General features: G+C 43.0%; 2 long non-coding RNA genes across 4 annotated transcripts in view; one reads left to right on the top strand and one right to left on the bottom strand.

Moving 5' to 3' along the window:
* Gm39816 overlaps positions 1–18,723 on the top strand; it is a 91,974-nt gene that overhangs the window by 30,854 nt on the left and 42,397 nt on the right. For both annotated transcript variants that reach the window (XR_001780196.1, XR_879813.2), the window contains exon 3: positions 14,532–14,605. This is a non-coding gene — a long non-coding RNA (predicted gene, 39816). The remainder of the gene's footprint in view (positions 1–14,531; positions 14,606–18,723) is intronic.
* Positions 1,527–18,285, bottom strand: Gm35282. Of its 2 annotated transcripts, none has more exons than XR_388601.1 (3): positions 18,143–18,285; positions 17,687–17,784; positions 1,527–1,696 (listed from the first exon to the last, which is right to left on the bottom strand). It is a non-coding gene; the product is annotated as a predicted gene, 35282 (long non-coding RNA). The 2 variants fall into 2 exon arrangements; XR_388600.1 differs by lacking the exon at positions 1,527–1,696 and adding an exon at positions 15,806–15,883.

The following is an 18,723-nucleotide window of genomic DNA, read 5'->3' as shown; positions in this document are numbered from 1 at the left end:
TTTTGTTGTTGGGTCCTCTGATCTACTCCCTGGATCTCCACGAACATTTCTGTGCTATCGCAAGCGTGTGCTGCTACTACCATGCCTAGCTCCAGAGTTACCTTGTCTGTTACCTTTTCTAAATCCTGCTTCAAAGTTTCTTGCTTTCTCACAAGGCATTCCTAATCTGTACAATAACACCCTTCCCCATTCTTTGACTAGCAGGAGAGAGCTACTATTATATTGCAGTCTCTGTCCTTAAACTTGCAGATGGTCCTCTTAGAGCAGCACTTCGAAACTTCCCAAGGCTACAACCCTTTAAAACAGTTCCTCATGTTGTGGTGACCCTCAACCATCAATTTTTTTCCTTGTCACTTCATATCTGTAGTTTTGATCCTGTTGTTGGTCATACTGTAAATATCTGATATGTAGCACTCAAAGGGGTGGAGACCTACGAGCTGAGAGCCACAGTCTTAGACTTCATTCTCCCTTCCTTCTTCCTCCACCATATTGGGAGACGCTGATCTGCCAGTCTCCTTCCTCTGCCTGCTGCCTGCTGCTATGAACGACTCCAGGAAGATAAAACCCAGAGAAAATGTTCATTCATTTAGTAGAAGACGCTCCTCTTTCCCAGAACAGGCAGCGATAGCATCATGAAGCGCACCCTGGAAGGAAGCCGTGTTTTTACCCTCTCAAGAAAAGAGAAAACCTGATTAATCTTTTATAGTCTTAAGCCTTCTGTTTCATAAATGGGTCTTGACAGTAAGGAGGTTAAAGGGGAGGAAGCATTAGCAAATTCGCTCTAATGAAACTTGATGGGACCCCCTCACCTGGAGTTTCTTCCTAGCTGACGCTGCTTTGGGACACAGCATCAGCTGCCATCCACAGAAGTAGCTCAGTGATCAAGGGAAACCAGACAGAAGCAAGTGGGTCTCCTCCCCCAGCATCCACCCATAATCCACTCATAATCAAGCTACCTTAAATACGTGTCTTGGGGACAGCATAGAGAACTTCACTGACGGTCTTCCATGCTAGGAGCTGGATTCATGATGTCCATGGGACAAGGAGGATGCTAGCAGTGGAGTTGTAAATATCACTAGTATCATCAAAGGGAGGGGCAAGAGAACAGGATGGAGCGAGCCTCCCCAGGAGCAGTTGGAGGCCAAGGTCAGTACTGTTTGACAGAGGGCGGGCACGAGGCTGCTTTCAGTGGCTTGCCTGGCACCAAGTATCAGCCCATCCCTTTCCACCTCTCATTGTCGCTGTCGTTAGAATGTAAAGCTGACATTAAAAAGTCTATTTCCACGTTAGAAGTCAAGTGAAGGGAAGTGACATCCTTGGTTTTCCTTTTCACCTAGCTGAGTTATCTTCGAGTAATAGTGAAACTTGTAATTCCAGACTTAGAAGTGAGAAAGAGGAGAACGAAAGAGCTTCATTAGCAAACCATAGAGGTCACACATCTAAGGATTTTCTGGTTTTTCTTTTTTGTTTGTTTTTGGTTGTTTTGTTTTTCCTAGTTGGGGTCTGTGAAAAGTAATGACTGGAGCTGGGAAGCACGGCGCTTCCCTGGAGGCTGAGTCCGAGGCAGTCCTGGGTGGGGCGTGTGTCTCTAGCCCTTCTGGTACAGAAGTGTTCTTGCTTCAGAATTCAGGTTAGCTGGAATACCTTTACCTGTTCCACGAGATGCAAGCTCTGTGCTTTCATCCATCCTTAGGATCTATCAGGGGCAGAAGAAAGGAGAAGTGGAATTAGCCTTTGTCTTAGATAGGGTTTTTCTGCTGTGAACCGACACCATGACCAAGGCAACTCTTATAAAGACAACATTTAATTGGGGCTGGGTTACAGGTTCAGAGGTTCAGTCAGTTATCATCAAGGCAGGAACATGGCAGCATCCAGGCAGGCATGGTGCAGGAAGAGCTGAGAGTTCCTCATCTTTATCTGAAGGTTGCAAGCAGAATACTGGCTTCCAGGCAGCTAGGACAAGAATTTTAAAGCCCACACCCACAGTGCCACTCATACTCCAACAAGGCCACACCTTCTAATAGTGCCACGCCCTGGGCCGAGCATCACAGGCTTCCCTGACTTACAAGTGAGTCTTGAAGCCTGTTGGTTGCCAAGCACAGCTCTTGGCGTTCCAGCGGAGCTGGGAAGAAGTGAATGTCTCAGCCACCGGCTCTGCTTCATCCAAGGAAGGGTTTGGAGAAAGGAGGATTCGGAGGTCAAAATAAAGCCAGACATTAGAAAACATGTCCTATGCTACTGTACAGCCACCACCAATCAATGTCCAAACGCACGTCTTTATTTTTAAAATTTGATCAATCATGTGCTCTTTAGTTGGAGACAGAGATCCGTGGGAGCAAATGCATTTTATTTTATTTTGTTTTTTATTGGATATTTTCTTTATTTACATTTCAAATGTTATTCTCTTTCCTGGTCACACCCCCCCCCCCCAGAATCTCCTATCCCACTCCCCTTCCCCTTGCTTCTATGAGGGTGCTCCCCCACCCACATACTCCCACCTCACCGCCATGGCATTTCCCTACACTGGGGCATAGAGCCTTCACAGGACCAAGGACTTCTCCTCCCATTGATGCCCGATAAGGCCATCCTCTGCTACATGTGTGGCTGGAGCCATGGATCACTCCATGTGAACTCTTTGGTTGGGGGTTTAATCCCTGGGAGCTCTGGGGGGGGGGCGTCTGGTTGGTTCCCCTTCAGCTCCTGCAGTCCTTTCTCTAACTCCTCCGTTGGGGACCTGTGCTCAGTCCAATGATTGGCTGCGAGCATCTGCCTCTGTATTTGTCAGGCTCTGGCAGAGCCTCTCAGGAGACAACTTAGGCTTCTGTCAGCATGCATTTGTTGGCATCCACAATAGTGTCTGGGTTTGGTGACTGTATAGGATGGGTGCCAGGTGTGGCAGTCTCTTCAGCCACACCTGGGCACCCATGGTCTTTCCTTCAGCCTCGAGCAGAGACATTTTACTGTCAGAAACTTGGGACAATGGCTGTTATCCTGGAGGATGCATGTATGAGCCACTACAGCTGCAGGCTTGCAGAATGCAAGGCTGTGGGTCTCTGACTATGGGCAGGAAATAAGATTGTGTTTAGGTAGAGACGGGCTTGTCATCTCAGGTTTACTAGTTTTGCTCATGACTGGTCCTGGAATTACTGGTCAGGTCATTGTGCTATTTCTATAAATGTGGGGTGACTGTGTGTATGTGGTTGAAAGTAGACATGATTTATCATTCCAAAGCAATGGATCTGGGCATGGGCCCAGTGCTACTGAAAGGGCCCCTTTTGCTATGTGTGGCAAGTCTCTTCACTTCCCTAAGACATCAGTGAGGTGACTGGACTGACTTTAATACATGAATCCTTTCAAATGACACACAAGTCTCATGATTTACAGTCCCCAAAGTTTATCTTTCTCTGGGAAAAAAAGGGGAACTTGGAACTTAAGCTTTCCATTTAGAAGCCAACGAAAACATCTTAAAATAACACCCCCTCCCCCTTCTCCATAATGAGACTTGGAGTGATTTAGCAAGAGGCAGGGGCTTTGGGTAGAACTCTGGCAATCACCAGCAACTGAGCTTCAAGGTCCAGGCACTTTGTTGTGGGCACTGGAACCCTAATGATTTATAATTAACTCCAACCAGAAAACCCAAATGCCAGGCACCCTCCTAACAGAGCTACAAAAATAACCACATTCACAGTGTTTGCAAAATTGGAAACAAATGTCCCAAGAAGCAAAAGTGCTGCACGCCATGCCCCCAACCCCGAAAGCCTGAGAGAAAGACAAACACTGCCACCCCAGCAGGACCACAAGCGATGAGCCAGTGTCCCTCGTCATGGGAAATCCATCTAGGCACAATCACATTGCACCATTAGCCCTCAGTGACTCTGAGAAGTAACCAAACTGAAATGCCTCAGATGAAAAGCAGCCAAGGATCAGACTGAGCTTTCTCTCTCCTACCACTGAGTTTTGGTTCTTGAACCCTTTTTTAATACTTGGAAGAGCTGAAAGTGGGAAAATAATAATGTCCAACTGTACTTTTGTTTTTGAAAGAGCTTACAGCCATGTGGTTCTTTCTTTCTGTTTTATTGCAGGTGTGTGCATGTGTGGTGTGTGCGGTGAACTTATACCTGTGTAAGTGCATGTGTTTGCGTATGCGCTTGTTTGTTTGTGTGTGTGTGTGCGTGTGTGTGCATGAGAGAGCGTGCACATGTACCCCAGCATACACGCATGCATGTGCCTGTCAAAGCTAGGCTGTGAGATTTCCTCATTGATTATGCTACCCTTTTCATTGAGATAAGGTGTTCAGAGGTAATCTGTCTAGGCAGCGGGCTCCAGGGCTCCTCTGTCTTCACTTTCTGAACACTGAAGTTACAGACAGGTTCTGTCCCTACCCACGCATTAACATGAGTGCTGGAGCTCCAAACTCTGATTCTCAAGCGTGCATGGTAAGCAATTAACCAACAGAGTCATCTCCCCATCCTCCTCATGGTTCTCCCTCCCTCCCTCCCTCCCTCCCTCCCTCCCTCCCTCCCTCCCTCCCTCCCTCCCTCCCTCCTTTGCTTTTTCTTTCTTCATTGTTTTAAGACAAGGTCTCACTATGTAGCCATGGCTGGCTTGGAACTCACTATGTAGTCTAGGTTAGCTTAAAACTCATAGATCCACGTGCCCCTGCCTTCTGAATGCCATGATGGAAGGTGTACAATCACCACACCCCCAAAATCTGGCTCTATATAGTTGTTTTGAAAAGTGTGTTCTCAAAGGGCTGATGACCAAGACAATATCTAGATTAATAACCTTAACTGAATATATATATACATATATATATATGAATGCTACCCTATGAATTTGCTTAGTTTTTATGCTGACATGGGACATGAGATGATTATATTACATTTACTCAGCAGCAATTATCTATGACACTTCTTTGGAGGCTCTGGAATCCCAAAGCCACACAGCAAAGGACAGTTAGTATTCTGAAACAAAGGTGCATTGAGTCTGGACATTTACAGTGAATTCATTAGAGTCCTCTCAAGTCTTGGACTCCCACTTCGCAGATGGGAATGTAAAGCCTCTGAAAGTCTCAGTCACTTGCATAACTTAGTTAGTGGTCAGCAGAGCTGGGGCAAGGTCCAATTACGCCATAACTCCAAAGCCTATGTACTGAACCAGGTCTCCAGAGGAGGGGCGGTTCTACGCATTGCCCTCCATTAGGGTGACATTTCCCAACCACCTTTGAGGGGATGTAGAAATATTTTGAATGACTTCGTCTGTATTTGCCTAATTCTGCATGTCAGAGGGGGTGGAGAACAGAATCCTTTTCACTCTCACATACCATAGTTCTGTATATGATTCTATGAATTAAGCATCGTGCCTCTCTCTGGGGACCCAGAGCAGTAACAGTATCTGAATAAGAAGAAACAGAAATGGACGAACTTTCAAGCCATCCAACTTATAGGCAGCGGGAATAAATTGTGGACTTGAAAAGAGTATGGGAATAGACTGTCTGGCCATTGTCAGTCTATGTAAACTGTGTGCATTGAATATGTAAATTGCCTACATATATTCATGTTCACACACTTCTAACAGACCTGGATATGGCCTCTTGGGAAAGTGTTGGTTTAAGCCTTTCTGCAGAAGTCACCTATGGGACTGAGAATTTCTATTGTTTCTGTCCAAAACGTGGGACTAATTGAAGAAATTCTCCTTTTTATTTTTTGGCCTGAGAGAAATTAATTCTTCCTGTGGGAAATATTTTTAATGTTCTAAAACTATCTGAACTTTGGGAACTTGAGCCTTGCATTCCAGCTGCCTTCTGCCTCCAAGGAATAGAATCTACCTAAGTCATTAAATTGTTTTGAGTACCAGTGATGGGGCATTTTTATCAGGCTACAGATCTGCAGTGAAAGCAGCTTAGATGGCTGTGTGTTTGCTCACATTAAAGCCAGTTAAACACATCAAACCTCTTTAGATTGCAGTGTTATTTATTGTAAAACTCTTGCACTTCTGAAGGCAGCAGGCTTCCAGTGATCTTTCTTTGGCTATGAAAGGGTCTTATCCTCCTATGTGTGGCTACCTGTCCCTGTCCTTCCTTAATGTATGTGCATGTGTATGTGTGTGCATGTGTATGATTGTATGTGTGTACATGCATGTATATGAGTGTGTGTGCAGCGTGTGCATGTGTGTGCATGTGTATGATTGTGTGTGTGTGTACATGCATGTGTACGAGTGTGTGTGCAGCGTGTGCATGTGTGTGCATGTGTATGATTGTGTGTGTGTGTACATGCATGTGTACGAGTGTGTGTGCAGCGTGTGCATGTGTGTGCATGTGTATGATTGTGTGTGTGTGTGTGTGTGTGTGTGTGTGTGTGTACATGTGGAGACCAGAAGTTGACACCAAATGCTTACCTTGGTCAATTCCCCACTTTGTTTTTGAGACAGTGTCTTTCATTATACCCAGAGCTTGCCTATTTGGGTAGACTGGCCAGCCAGCAAGCTGCTGGGATCTGCCATCTCTGCTTCTCAAGGCTGTGCCAACAATACTCAGTTTTAGGTGCAGGCCATGGGTCTGAACTCTGCTTCTCATGCTTGTGCAGCAAGCACTTTTACCACGGAGCCTTCTCCTGTGTTCTGGTCCTTCCTTCCTTCCTTCCTTCCTTCCTTCCTTCCTTCCTTCCTTCCTTCCTTCCTCTCTCCCGCCTTCCCTCCTTTCTCCCTCTCTCTCTCTCTTTCTTTCTTCCTTTCATCTTCCTTCTCCTGTTCTTTTGGCTTGAACTTAGTCTCAACCTGAAAATAAAATGTTAAATCCATTTGTGAAGCTCCAGTTGTAAGAATCTGCAAATGGCACTCAGGAGGCTGAGGCCCAAAGGTACCTGGCCATTTGAGACTATCCAATTCTGTCTAGTGAGTTCTAGTTCAGGGATACACAGGCAGACCCTGTCTTAACCCATCAATTAAATAACACATGCAAATGGAATCATACATATTTTAAATTATAAGCACATACAGAATTGTCTTATATGAAGACCAAGATTTAATTTCAGCAGGCTTTTTTTTTTTTGAGGGAGGGGAGGCAGGGTCTAATTATGTATGAGACCCTTGACTAGCTTAGAGCTTACTCTGTAGACCAGGCTGGATTCGAACTGACAGAGATCTGCCTGACTCTGTCTCTCAAGTGCTAGGATTAAAGGCGTGTCTCCTGATTGGCTCCCAGGAGATTTTGGTAAGTGTTCTCCTTCTCACCAGTTAGGGTGGGCAATATAAAAAAGTCATATTTTAAAAATATCTTTGACTCAAACAGTAGTCTAAAAGAAAGAAATCAGAGAAAGTTAATGCTGGTCAGAACTCAAATGACATTTATGTGTTTCCATTTTTTTTTCTTGAGGCCAGGAAACAAATGATATTCAGAAGTAGGACATACAAAACAGCCTTGTACCTCCGTCTCTTCCCACAGGCGCATGGGCATGAGTTCGTGCATGCTTCATTGAGATGGGGCATTTGTCTGCTGGGAATAGTGATTACCTAAATCTCTTAGGATGGTAGATTAAAATTTTCTGATCTCAGACTGTCCTACCATTTTCACCACGGGAGAACCTATGTCTCCGAAAGCAGAACTGGGTTACACAACGTTTACACTGATAGAAGGATGTGGAGAAGTATTTGGATTGAGAATTCTGCTGCTTTTCTGTTATCACACACTGCCTTGTACTTTAGAGAATGCAGAGGTGACATGTGGCTGCCACCGAGGCATCCAGTGATCTCTGTGTATATGTAATTTTATTGTAAAGTTAGCTGATGCGAAAGGATTGTTGACCTCTTGTGAAGGCCCATGAAGGTGATCACTAAAAATGGGTCCAATCAGGAGTGTGAGCATGAGTCCAAAGGCTTGGTATAATGACCCTGGAAAAAAGGAGGGTGTTGTATCCACTCTGAGTGCTTCCACTATCCTTAAAGTCCCAACAAACATCAAGGAAATATAAGCTGGACACATCATTGCAGTATGAATTTAATTTATGCACAAAGAAAATGACCACTTTTTGTGAACACACCCCAAGGACGTATTAACAAATGGAAAAGCATACATATGCATGCTGGAAGTTAAAATTGTTAAATGATATACTAGTTTTTATAATTATTTGTGAGGGCCAGTGAGGTGGTTCCATGGTAAAGACGCTGGCTGCCAAGGCTGATGACCACTGCTGATCCCCAGTTTTGATCCTCAGGGCCCACAGAAGAAAATAACTGACGCTTGGTAATTGTCTCTCCTGCATGCCATGCATGTGCCACCACTCCACCTCCCTCAGTAAACTAAAAAAATGTAAACTACGAGTATATTTTAAAAATTAAAATGATTTTAGATGAACTGATTTAGGTGAATATGTGAACCTTTCCTCTTATGTGTACCATTCACTGAGACCAATGCAAGTTTTCTTTTAGCTCTCTTGAGTTATAATTTTTGGGTCCAGGAATATAGAACATTATGGTAGAGCACTTGTGATTCTGATTTATAGTTGCAATTAGTTCATAAATGGTGAATACAGTTAAAGTTCCCTCCAGAAAGATCTCTGCAAAATTGCTTTGAGCCCCCCATAGTGGCCCCTTACCTATAGGACCCATATCTAAGAGCCCAACTGTTTGAAACACTGGATGGTACTGAATCTTATATCTACAATAAAATTAGATTGTAGTCAGTAAAGGAATAAGAACAATAAAATAAAATAAAATTATAGCTGAGCATAGTAAAGCGATAAGAACAATAAAATATAACAATTATAATATTATATAATAAAAGTTATATGGCTATATCATATCAGCTTCTCTCTCTCTCTCTGTGTCTGTGTGTTGTACTATGCATAGTAATGGGCAGATAGCATACACAATGAGGATACCTTGGACAAAAGGGTGATTCATGTCCCACTCAGAACAGAACAGGATGACCTAAGATGTCATCGTGTTACTCTGAATGGCACACACTTTAAACTTATGAGCTGCTTATTCTAGAACTTTCCGCCTAATATTTCATACTATGGTTGACTGACTAATTGGCATCGGGGACAGCGACACTGAGAGTTGAGCGGCTATTGGAAGGTAGCTCCCACTTCCACCCAGCTCACTGTGAAAGTCTCTCATGACTCCATTTCGTTGGAACTTTGTGCTTCTTCGGTTGTAGTTTTCCATGTAGATATTTTCATACTGGGCAGGCTCAAATCCAGTGAGATTTTTACTCACTGTCGAAGAAATGAAGACATCAGTTATGCAAAGGAGTAACAAACTGCAGTGGCCTTCACTCTGGCTCATCACCTTGATGCAGGCTAAGAGGATATAGCAGGGATTTGTTATAGGCAGGATGGGATTCTCCCTCTCTTCTAGGATGCTTTTTCTTGTGGACTATTGGTTTTCAGAGAAACTGCACTTCACAGTTCTTCAGGGCTTGGGTGGTCCCTCTTTCGACCCTTAGTTGAAATGTCTGCAGCTGCAGGCTAGAGCTGTGAAGTGGCCAATCTCACTCATGGCTCCCCGGGCCTTGTTAGCATGCCCTTCCCTTGTTACTCTTGCAAAATGAGGGGTCCAGCCAGGAAAAAAGAACGGCTAGGGCATGATCTGTGAACACATGGTAGGTTCTGGGAAGCTGGGCTGGAGCAAGCAAGTACACTCAGCTCTTTTGTTGTATCAGGCCTGTATTTCCATCATTGAAGATCCATCACCCCTCTGTTTCACAAAAGCATTTTATTTCCTTTCAAATATGGAGAAATCACACTCTAATTGAGTTAGCATCTTCACAGGAATTAGGATATTTCTTTCATTCTGAGATGTATCCCCTTCTCTAACCACATTTTACCACTTAGGAAACACTCCATTAGGATACAATGTATGCACTTGATCTGATGTCTCCTTGCTACTTTTTGGAAGGCTGTTTTGAAATCACTGATTAATTTTTTTAAAAAAGGGATAACATCTTAGAACCAGAAAGATACCCTAAGCTCTTTAGCTAATTCCTAATTTTGACATGATGAAATTGTGTTACCACAAGACAACGGTGGTAGTTAGTGTTGTTAGTTGTGGGAGATGGGAGGGAGAGGACATCACAGCACTTTTGAAAGGGATCAAAGGCCTGTGCTATAGAAAAATCTGCCCATTTATTTTTTATCCACGATAATGGTTTTGGTCCCTGGTCCATCGTCTTTAGTTGGGCATATTTCATTCCTGGTTTTAGGTGAACACCTATGTTTTCCTCATTCAGTACAATTTTGCTATATGTTTGCTTTGAGAGCCTTTATTGTTTGAAATGACATGTCCTAATTAGTGCCAGTTGTTAACTTGACACCTGGGAAGAAGGAACATCAGTTGAGAGGTTACCTCTGAGGGATTGGCCTATGGGCATGTCATGGTGGCATTTTCTTAACTGCTAAATGCTAATTGGTCATGGTGGGCGGGGCCACCCTTGAGGTGATGCCCTGGTCTTTATAAGTAAGGTAGGTGACCTTGAGCAAGGAGCAGGTCAGAAAGCAGGGCACACTTCCACGGCCTCTGCTTCAGTTCCCATGTCCAAATCTTTGCCCTGACTCGCCTCAGTGATGGATTGAGACCTGGAAGTCTATGGTGAATAAAGCCTTTTCATCTTTAGCTGGTCAGCAACCAGGAATTAAATTAGGATAGATCATGATCCTCTATTCCTAACATCCTCAGGGTTGTATTACATAGGGAAGCTGACTTTTGTTAAAAGTTTTCTCCGGGTATCTATTGAAGAGTTATGTGACTTTTGTCTTGGCTTTTGTCTAGGCGCAGCATGACATTTATTGATTTACATACTTGGAGCCATCTTTGCATTTCTGGAGTGAAATCAAAATCAATTTGATTACATGTTGCATGACTTTTACTTTTTCATTTTTACATTTTATTTTATTTTTTTAATATTTAAGATAATGCCTCACTCTGTAGCCCGGGCTGGCCCCAAGTCAAATGTACAATTATTTTGTTTATGCCTCCCAGGAGCTAGAACTGCACCCGAGGGCCACAACGCCTGGCATTTTGACATAATGATCCAACTTGCGTGTTTGTTGTTGAAGACTTTGAATCTCTGTTCATCAGATATTGTCTATAGTTCTGCCTCTTTCTCCCTCTCTCCCTTTTCTTTCTTCCCTCTCCCCTCCCCTCCTCTTTTCTTTCCTCTTCCGCTTTCTCTCTCTCCATCTCTTCTTCTTCTCTTTTCCTTACCTGGTTTGGGTATCAACATAATATTGTCTTCCTTTGAGTTTGGAAGCATTCTTTCCTTATTTTATGGGATAGTTTTAGGAACATTGGTACTAGCTTCCTTGTGTTCTAGTAAAACTCAGCAATGAACCTGTGCAGCCCCAGACTTCTATCTTCTGGGAGACTCATGGCTGCAACCTACTTCTTACCTACTTGTTTAGGAATTTTAGGTTCTCTTGGTTCAATTTTGGCAGACTATATAAGACTAGAAATTTCCCAATTCTAGATTTTCTAGTTGACTGGAGTATACATTTTCAAAGTAATCTCTAAGAAACTCCTGGATTTCAGTAGCTTTCTGCTTGAATAACGCCCCTCCCCATTTTGTTTGTAATTCTACTAACTTGAGTCTTCTGCCCTCTCTCTTACTAGCTGACTTTTGAAATGTCTTGACAAGACCAAGGGTACCGTGAAGAGGGACACTCACGTTCCTCCCTTTCATTACCAGACTACTGAGAAAATGGACTCGAAGGCATTGGAATTTCCTTGGGAGAAGGGAAATGAACTCATAGTAGTTGTGACAGGATCCATAAGGCAGATGACATTCCAGCATAGACAGAGGGAGGTGGATACAAAGCTCCACCTCACCTAAGGAGTGATTGGCAATTGACAGCGCCTGAGAGAGGAAACATCAGTTTCCTTGAAGAGTATAGCACCTCGTAGGTTGACTATGCTCCAGTGTGCCAAGAACATATATGCTGCACAAACTGGGCTTAATGGATTGAAAAAAAAAAAGAGGATGCAAAATCTGGTAAGTAGGATGGGAGAGTACATCTTGGAGAAATTGAAGGGTGGGGTTAATAGGATCAAAACACACCATACGAATTTCTCAAAGAACAAGAGAGAGGAATCATAATGATAATGTTGTTGATGATCATGATGATGATGATAAATTATTCATCTGGCCAGACATGGTAGCTCCAATCTGTAGTCTTAGTATTTGAAAGTCTGAGGCCAGGGGATCCCTTGAGCTCAGCACTTACAGCATGATGATCATAGTGAGACCATGTCTTCAAAACAAGGTACTTACTCAGGAGAAAAGACTTAAGGAAAATATAGAAACCTATGGCTGGAGAGATGGCTCAGTGGGTGATTTCAGCCAAGCACGAGGATCTAAGGTTGGCTCACCAGTCCCCACAGGAAGCTGGGATGTACCTGAAACCCCAGTGCTGGGAGTGAAGTCAGTTGGATCCTGGGGGCTTGTTGAGCAGGCAGTCTACCTAACTTGGTGGTGGTTTGGAGGTCCTGACCCCCAAAATAAAGTGCAGAGTGACTGATGAAGATACCTGGCATTGACTTCTGGCCTTCCCATGTTCCATGCAGGTAAGCATTCCCATCTTCATACACAGAAACACATAAATGCCATACTAATATGTGCTGCTACATACATATATAAAAATACAGATACCAAATATATATATATATTGCTTTGAAAGTTGATATTTGAGTCAACAATTGAGGGATTTGTGCAGAGACACCTGTTGGAGGACTTCAGATTGATGTAGACAACTTACCAGACCACCTTGCATGACACACCAGGGCTGATACAACAGTGGGCCAGTGATGGGCAGGGCCGTGCCATACCCAGGACTACCTAGTTCCTTACACCTCTTGTCTTCTGTTCAAACCCAAACCTCATGTTAGTTTTAGATGAGCTTGGGTGGGGGCACTGGGCATTTTCTGAAGTGACCACATCGAATAGAGTCCCTTCCTCTTATTACGCTATTATTTATATGTTTAATTGACATATTGAAGAACATCATGTTAGGGCTGCTAGGGCCCAGGCTTTGGCCCTAAAACTACTTAATAGTTGTTGATCTTGTTTACCTTCGCAAAGAACCTGCTTTGTTTAGTGATCCCTTCATCATTATTTTAGGCTTCATTTAATCAATTCTAGTTTAGATATTTGCTATTTCTTTCCTTTCCCTCCCCTGCTAGGTTTTCTCGTATTTGCCAGAGTCCAACATACGGAATTAGTCATTTGAATTCTCACCCAGCTCTACATGGGAACACCCGACTCTTTTTTTCTTAGCAAATTGCCTTTGCTCCATCCCAGAGAACCTGATATCCTGTGCATCCACCTGCATGTAATTCTAGGAATTTTAAAATTTCCCCAGTTTCTTCTGATCTGAAACTGTTCATGTCACACACTGTTTTCAGTTAAACTGTTTGCAGCTGCTGGGCAGGGCCAAACTCTGAGAATCCTTTAAGCATCCTTGTGCCTAGGACCACTTTGCTTAGAAGCAAGCCAAATGCAAGACTCAGCTCTGCCATCTTGGATTGAAGGCCACTGTTTCAGTGATCCCTCCTGCCTCTAGATTTTCATTTTCACACACTTGGTCAAAGTTTCAAGGTTCTGTAGCACCCGAGCCTTTATTCTTATCTCCAGATGGTTCCTGTCTAATTACAGGAGTCTTGTCATTACTATGGTGTATGGTGACAGCAAGCCATTTTGCAACAGACTTCCTTTCATAACTTTTTTTTTGTTTGTTTATATACTTGTTTTATGTGCATGGTGTGTGTGTGTGTGTGTGTGTGTGTGTGTGTGTGTTGTTCATGTGGAGGTCAGAAGACAACTTTCAGGAGTTTGTTCTCCTCCACTGGGGATCGAAGACAAATCCTGGGAGTTAGTGACAAGCCCCTTAACTGGCTGAGCCATCTTGATGGCTCTATAACAGAACTTGGACTTTTCTTTTGTGCCGTGGAAGGCACTAGGTATTTTTGGAGTTAAGATGTGGTCATCATATTGTCTGTGGGGGTGAGTCTATGTCACAGAGACAAGTGTTTTACAGAGTGGTAGAGATTGGAGCTTTTATTTTATAGCAATGGCCTATTATGTTTTTAAAAACTAAGCAGATGACTACCACAGGTGATTTATAGTTTCTTACTTGAACACTGAGGCAATAAATGTTGTTAGAGTTTCAGCTGTTCACTTAAAGTTGTTAATGGATTTGTGCTAAGTCAGGTTAGAGTCTAAGCTCAGGAACCCCCTCCCCTGCCTTCCACCAAATAAGCCTCTGTGTGTGGATTGAGCATTTCAAATAAAGTTCAAGGCTATGTTCTTGACACATTTGACAGTCTTGTATAGCCAATTATATAGGGTGACATGTTTAACAGGAGGTGCACAGTTTGTTTGTTTGTTTGTTTGTTTGTTTATTTATTCAGTTCAAAAAAAGGTTTTTGGTACTGTATACTATTTCTGTACAGATGTCTGGGAGGCAGCTATTATTCTCTAGCCTTGGACATTGTTCTGGTCTTCTCAAGAAGTTAGTGTTTCTTCCGACTTGTGTTTCTAGGTCATGGTGATGAATACACGTAAACTCATGGATCATAGCAGGCTGATGAGATGAAGAACAGCCCTCATGGACAGGTGGGTGGATTATTCCTTATGTGACTTGTTCATCTGTCAGGCAGTCAGAAGCACACTCAAGGTCTTGGCAGATGCATACGAGCTAGGCATTTGCACACACGGGAGCTTGCTTCTGATTGACGAGGGTGCTTTGTCCAAGTAAGTAGGGTTTTATGTCCAGGAACATGGCCTTGGTTCTGGGACCAAGGGAGATAATGGGCAAGTATTTCTGCTAAAAATAAAGAACAGAGAGGCTACTGTTTTTATCCCTGTACCTAGGGTGATAAATGACAACGAATGGGCTTTTTTTTTCCTGGCTGTTTCTGACCATCAAACTTTTTATGTGCTCAAATACTTTCTCTGTTCTTCTCTATTGATTCACAGCCTTGAGGTATAAATCAGTGGGTGTTTGTATGGCAAAAGGCAGTACCGAATGGACTCACGGCATTCAGGAATATCATTACCAAATATGGGTTCTCCTAACTCTGTCTGTTTATCCCACAAGATGGAGGAAGAGAAATATATGCCTTACTTGATAATTGAGTTCTGAGAATGGGTCTGTCTTTCTTGAGATAGCAATTCAGAGTTAGAGGCTAGTTTTTTTTGAAAATGACTGGGTGGAAATGTCTAAAGTATTCCATCATTAAAATTTACATAGATGCACCGCATATAAACACAAAATATTTAACCAAATATCTCCCCTCTTATTCCTAGGATTTAAAATTTTAGGACTAGATTTTTGTGCCTAATATTTTCTTCTCTTATTGAATATATACATACATATATATATATATATATATATATATATATATATATATATCAGATCTATGGTGTAATGGTTAGCATTCTGGACTTTGAAAGTATATTTTTTTCATAAAATATATTCTGATTTTGGTCATTCCTCCCTCATATCCTCCCAGATCTTCCCCACCTCCCCTCTCATCCAATATCACACCCTTCTCAATAGGCATCTGAAAAATAATCATAAATAAAATAAGATAAAATCAAACCAAACCAGACCAGGACAAAGGAAACAGAAGGAAAAGAGCCAGCGAGGACACTATTCACACAGACATGGAGAGCCTGTTTTAAAAATACTTTTAATTAAACAGCTTTACCTAAAGCATGGGTCACATTATATAGACTAAAGCCGACAACTCAATATAAAGGGATCAGTTCATCCCATAATATGATGAGTTATATTGTATAATATTAACCTTTCAGTGGAATTTCTGTTGCCGTCAGAGATACTTGTCAGGTTCTAGCCAATACTCATCGCAAAATGCTGTCCATCATGCACTGCATATGAAGAGAGACATGGTCTTTATTCATGAGTTCATAATCCGCTCACTACAATAGGAATCTGTGATAGATAATAAATGTCAGCTATCACCAGACACCACACTGTGTAGGGTTGGCCGGATATTGATTGGGCCAGATCTGTATTAACAAAAAGAGCACATACCAAGGCTGAGCAGACTTGGTGCTCCCTATCTCTGGGGCTTCTGAAATACAACCTCGGGCTTACTACCTGTTCATTGCCTGTGGGTCAGTATCAGGTCTGATAGATACTTTATATGGGCACTCATGGTGGAGTGGGCTGTCCTGTTCAGATAGGATAGTTCATGTTCATGTTGCCATTGTGGTAGGAACCACTGAAGACTGTGATGCCATAATTCAAATAACACCATCAAATGATTACTTTTTTGGCTTGGTTCATTCTCTTGAAGGAAATGGCTCTTAGAGGGAGGGATGGATAGGACACCTCTATCAGAGGCCGTGTGATGGGAGGAGGGGGTGATGGGATCAAAAGTCAGGACATCTGGAGTAGAGTTCTGGCTTGATATTTCCTGAGGGATGTTGATCAGGAAAAAACCTTCTCTTCGTATCAGTTATCTTATGAACACAGAAAACTATGCCATATGCCACCTAACTCCTGTGCTGTTGTAAGGGTCAAATGAGCTAATGCAGACTGAGTCTTAGGAGCCCCCAGTGGACAGTTGCAAGGTTAAAAAGAAAAGAAAACAAAACAACGAGAACATCCAAACCTTAGCATTATTAAAATAAAAAAAAAAGAAACAAAACAAACAAAAAAAAACCCAACCAACCAAGGAAAACAACAACAACAACAACAAGCCAGAAAGGAATGTAGGAAACCAGTCTCATACTTCCCCTCCCGCTTAAGGTTCTATCTACCTGCCTGTTTATCCTTCCAGACCTCACAATGGAAGGCTTAAAAAACAAACAAACAAACAAACAAACAAACAAAAAACCCAAAACAACCCACACCACCAGGGCCTGTGGAGACTGCTTAGTTAAGAGTGTTGTTCTCACAGAGGATTAGAATTTGGTTTCCAGCATCCATGTAGGGTTATCTAACTTCACTTTTCTCATTGGTCAAATGGAAACTACCATAGTTCCTACAACTAGAGTGTAAGGAACATTAAAATGATAACAACAGGGCTGGTGAGATGGCACAGCAGGTAAGAGCACTGACTGCTCTTCTGTAGGTCCTGAGTTCAAATCCCAGCAAACACATGTAAATGAGGCTCACAACCGCCCGTAATGAGATCTGACACCCTCTTCTGGTGTGTCTGAAGACAGTTACAGTGTACTTATGTATAATAATAAATAAATCTTTGGGCCAGAGCGAGCAGGGACTGAGTGAGCAGGTTGACCAGAGCAAGCAGAGGTCCTAAAATTCAGTTCCCAACAACCACATGAAGGCTCACTATCTTTACAGCTACAGTGTACTCACATAATAAAATAAATCTTAAAAAAAAAGCAATAACAACAAACCAACCAACAACACCTCCTCCCCAACACCACCCAAAGCCTTGGAGACCATCTACACAAACACCTGTAACTCTAGCTTCAAAGGATCTGACGCCCTCTTCTGGCCTCTTAAGGCACTACACTCATATGTACACTTCCTAACATAGACACGCGCGCGCACACACACACAATTGAAAATAAAACAAATGCTACAGAGACTCAATCAGAATATGTGTGCACCCCTCTGAATGGTGTTCCCTGGATCCCCTAATTTCACCCAGTCCATGATACCCAGGGTCAGCCTAGCCCAGGATAGGCATTACTCACAACAGGAACAGAGAGTGCTTCTTTTAGACACAGGATTGTAGACGGTTGTTGGATTTCAGAGCCCCTCAGTGATGAAGTGTTCCTGGACACTGCAGGCACTTAGAAGAATAACAGATATCAGCGTTGTTATAAATCAGGGAGCAGGTTCATCATAGCAATCACATTCTTGGAATCTGAGTCCTGCCACTGAAGATTGGTGTGCTGGCGCAAGAGCTGCCTGCCCTTGGCTTCACCTTGGGCTATTAACTAACACGTCTGTTATTAGCTGGTGGTAATGACCAATTTCCAAGAGATGATTGCTTAAACATCACCCACCTTGAAAAAGAGAATTATTATTCAACCGAGATCTGAGCTCTTTATTTCCGAGTTGGTGGAGCTAATGATGTTAGCTCACTTTGCTGTGTCTTCCTTACTAGCGCCCCCTCCCAACTCCCTCCTCTCATCTGCTCCCCTCACCCCTGGGCGCAGTGTGAGGCATCACATGGTTACATAACTGCTTCCCTCTCAGCCTCGGTGACTGGAGTCCAGGAAAGGCTCCATACTTGATACTTATTCAAGCAGTGGTAGATGAAGACAGATGGTAATGAAGTCAGTCTTGCTGACAGTGACCACAATGAAAATAGATCCTTTATGACGTCCAGGAATTCTGGACTCCTGTCTCTGCTTAAATGCACATTGGCGCCGATTCTGTCGTCTTCTGCTTCATTGTTACTGTCATTCTCCTGACCTCTCCTCTTGGGCCAGAGGAGGCAGGCTGTTTGTTCTCTGGGAGTCACTCTGTCTTTTTCCTCATATAAATGCTTCAAGCACCTACAGCTACAAATGACTCACGGGAGTGAGGGCTTTTTCATTGTTTTTCTTTTATAAAAAGACAAAGTAAGGTTAAGTGAAGGAGCGCCTTTAGAGCTAGAGGGTACGTGGCTGGTCCTCTTATGTGGACTGGTTTTACAGGAGTTGCCCACTGCCCGTAAGTGGTCCCTGTGGAAGGCTCTAGATACCTCTCTTAGTTTGTTGGAGATCCCAGACTCTATCCACCC

This window comes from Mus musculus, chromosome 11 (assembly GCF_000001635.26).
Source record: "Mus musculus strain C57BL/6J chromosome 11, GRCm38.p6 C57BL/6J".
NCBI lineage: Eukaryota > Metazoa > Chordata > Mammalia > Rodentia > Muridae > Mus > Mus musculus.
The sequence above is the reverse complement of the archived record's forward strand: the minus strand, read 5'-3'. Positions and strand labels throughout refer to the sequence as shown.